The sequence below is a fragment of the Lacerta agilis genome, chromosome 17 (genome assembly GCF_009819535.1).
Source record: "Lacerta agilis isolate rLacAgi1 chromosome 17, rLacAgi1.pri, whole genome shotgun sequence".
Classification (NCBI taxonomy): Eukaryota; Metazoa; Chordata; class Lepidosauria; order Squamata; family Lacertidae; genus Lacerta; species Lacerta agilis.
Genome location: NC_046328.1, coordinates 32,162,605 through 32,166,669, shown reverse-complemented (window position 1 = coordinate 32,166,669; position 4,065 = coordinate 32,162,605).

Below are 4,065 nucleotides of genomic sequence, written 5' to 3'. Positions count from 1 at the left end.
CTGCTGGCTTATAGTGGCAAACTGGCTGGGGTAGGGGGTGCGCAGGTGTAACCCCCAAACACACACACATACACACACACACACACACACACACACACACACACACCCCAGACTGATGTTACCCTGAACTGTTGTGCAAAAGGGAGTCTCTTTTTTTCAAGAATGAAAAACCCAGTGACATCTACGCACCCTGGCAGCGTGACATCTCCCTGAACCGCACATGAATGTATCTGGCTTGGAGGCGCAAGAAGGTTGGGGGCGCTCAAAGGCGTGTCGGAGGCTGGAGCCTCGTGTCAGAGGCGTCGGGCGAAAGATGCGGGCGGGGGCCCCGCACCCCGCTCTCGACCCACCCTCCATGCCTTGTCCTCCTATCATCTAATCGTGTCTTTTTAAAAATATATATATATATACAGATCTATATGAAAGAAAACGATCCACGTTTACACAAAAAAGGAAAAAAAAGAATTATTATTTTTCCTATTCCACATCGGCATTGGAAGTTCTCTAGGGGTGCCTCCCTCGGGCACTGGGCAGCGGTGTTTAAAGACAAGGTTGGACTGGCACGGCTTGGGAGATCCTTGGTGCGCGCTTCAGCAGGAGCTGTGCCACCCAAATGGTGAGGGAGAAGAATCTGAGCAGAAGAGGTTGCTAGCCTCCAGCAAGATGCCTGGAGCATGGATTGCCTTTTGTTTTCTGGGGGAAGAGGTTGCGGGGGGAAGCTATGAAACACATCGGCTATTTTCTCTTGCCCCCCCCCTCCCTCGAAGAACCCGCTTGGTTTGCTTTTTGCCCTCTTGTCTGCGCCCCAGAGAGTCTACACCCTTGGGTCTGCTATTCCCAAGGCAGGAAATAGTTTAGGAAAAAGAAAAAAAATATTTTTATATAATGTAGGACCTCGGCTTGCAAGCAGCTCCCTCCTCTTAAACACCCACCCAGCCAATCACCCCTGCCGGTTCTCTGGTTTCCACCAGCAGAAGCCCACCCATCGCAGCAGAGATAACTGGTTGGAGCAAATGTTGAGCTGAGAATGGGAAGGCAAGGGAGATAGGACTTCACCTGGCCAAGGATGAGGAATCGGCTGGGCTGTTCTCGCGCCACAGCTTCCCCCATCCTGGCGCTCGGCTCAGGGCTCTGCTACTGCAGCGCTCAGAGGATGTGAGAGGGCGTCAAGCCCTTTGCACCCAGTTTCCTCACCACCCTCCCACAAAGCAACATTTGTTCCAGCAATCGTCCCGACGGGTTACTTGTCCTGCAAAATTTCATTAAAAAAATAATAATCAGGCACATGTGGCGAGTAGCTGTGTGAGGACGCGCCTCGTGGAACTGTTCCAGAGATACGCTAGGAACTTGTATGTAACGATAGCCCTACTCAGAGTAGACCTACTGGAGTGAATGTTTGTGACCAACTTAGGCACATTTCATTTCAGTCGGTCTGACTCTTGGCTGGATACGAAGAGGATCGCCAGCCCTCGTGCGCAGATGAGCAGGGCCTGAAAGTCAGGATTTGATAGCCTCAAATTTCTGCTCCGACCATGTAAATTCTCTCACTGGCTTGCCGGCGGTAGCACTTCAATCCTAGCTGGCAAATTTTAAAATACATACACTTCTGTGTGTCGTCATGCCTATGAGTCTATATAGACACACACATACACAGTCTTGAGTTTGACCAAAACAACAGTCCCAACAGACTCATAGGCCAAAATGGTGGGGCCTAGGAGGCCTCAACTTTTCCTTGCCACTGTCGGGATAAGGAAAAGCCAGTGAATTTAAGATTTCTCTGTGGGTGGGTTCTTCCCTTACTCTGCTGTGGTGACTTTGGGCCACCCCCTGAGCAGTTTTTGAAGTTTCCTGGCACATCCCCCAAATTTTCTCTCCCCCCCTTCAATCTCAGAGGCATTGGTAGGGGGCTATTTTTGCAGCGGCAACATTTCCCCCTTCATGCCTAAAACCCAACTTCGATACCAAAGAGAAAAGTTTATTGGGAACCGGGGGGGGGGGCGCGGATTGCCATGGACTATCTTATTTTTATTGTGTGTTTTTTTGGGGGGTGTGCAGGGTGAGAGGGGCTTTATAAGCAGGGCAGCCGTGCCGTGCAAGGACCGAGGGACATTCCATATAATTTATTACATATTTCTATACTTGGCAGAATTGTATCATTTTATGGGTATAAAGAGAAATTGCATTTTCTTAAAAAATGAAAAAAGGTATCATGTCTTTTTGTGTTTGTTGCTTAAATAACAGGAAGTCCAGAAAACGGGGGCGAAAGACACATCCACCCCAAATCCCAGGCCGTCGCTCCTTTGTCTGGATGTTGGCATAAACCGGTGGGGTTTAAGTCACTTAGCAGGTTTTTGCTAAATGTTGTTAAGGACACATTTCAGCCAGAAACCCAGAAGGAGAGTGAGTTGCTGGGTGGTGGAGGCCTCAGGAGAGTCCTGAGGGCCAGGTGGAGAGCTTTGGGGGGGGACCGGAGGTTCTCCAGGCCTGCTCTGGGTGCCATGTGATGTGCATGGCCCTGGCACCAAATTTTGTGGGTGTCCGGCACCTTCATGGGCAATTTTGTGGGTTTCTTGGGGCACCCAGGGAGCTGGCACCTATGTCCCAAGCAGATCCGCACACTGGTGGCAACTCTGCAGACCCAGCGAATCTGGACATTGTGGTTTCAAGATTTCAACCGTGGGTGGGCTTCTACCAGCTCTCTCACCCACCCTCCCACTTCGTGGCTACAAAGTAGGTTGGAGATCTATTATCACACTGTTCCTGCAAGTTGGGCTACTCGAGAGGAGGAGGAAGAAGCGCAAGGGAAACCCCAAGGGAAGGAGTGATGTTTTTATCTTTCCTCCAAGGAGGTCAAGCAGGTGTACTTAGTTCTCCCTCCTCTCCATTTTATCTGCCCTGCCCAATATTTTATTCAAGGTGGCACACCTGCTAACTTCTGGGAATTGTAGCTACATGAGGGGGAATAGGGGGCCTCCTAACAACTCTCAGCACCCTTAACAAACTACAATTCCCAGGATTCTCTGGGGAGGGGCAGCCACGACTCGAGTGGCATCACAAATACCCCTTGCGCTTCCACTGCCTGCCAATAAGCCTCTGTGGAGGTACACTGCCACTGCCCAAGGAGGCTTCACATAACGCAGACGTGCGCCTTTGGAAAGCAGGCAGCTCAATTTTATTATATGCAGCTGTCCTCTTCTAGGTGGGTCGAATTCAGTTAATAAAGCACGGAACTCTTAAAACTCTTATTGAGTGAAAGATTCCTGCATTGCAGGGGGTTGGACTAGATGGCCTTTGTTGTCCTTTCAAACACCAATGCTATGGTTCTCTCCAGTGCTGGATTTACATATAAGCTAAACAAGCTACAGCTTAGGGCCCCACTCTTGGGGGGGGGGGCCCCAAAAAAAATTAAAGGAAAAAACCTGGACGTACTTTGATAAAATACATATTTTGTTATGTGCAAATGGCTTTAGATACCTATTAGGTCCATAAATTACCATATAGCATATATTCAACACTAAAAAACAGCAACAATTTGTTGTTGACAAAGGACAGCTGGACGTATAAAGGGCCCCATTACTTTCAGTAGCTTAGGGCCTCATCAAACCTAAATCTGGCCCTGGTTCTCTCGATTCTGAGCGGCAGGGTCTTTCCCAGATTTCCTCCATGAGATCTAGCGCCTCTCCTTTCAAATTTAAATACAGAAGTTAAAAATAAAATTAAATGCTGAGCCGAGGGGTTTTGGGCGGCCTCTCTTGCGGAGGGTTATTCCCCACACCATAGCTGTCACTCTGGTCAAACCCCCCCCCCAGCCCCAGCCCTTCTTCCCCTTTCAGCTCCACCCCATTGCACAACCAACCTCCCCGCCCCGGCTTTCACAACCAACCAGAGCACCCTGCCAGACAGGCAGTCAGGCAGCAGCGTCGCCTCGGGACAGTTCCTCAAACGCTTCGCTGCTTGCAGCTCCGGGACCCGGAGGCTGAGCGAGGATGGTGCCAAGGCGAAGGGGAAGGTGGCACGGCAGCTTGGGGGGTCTGGCTGGAAGAAGCCGGGGTGGCGGCTGCGGCT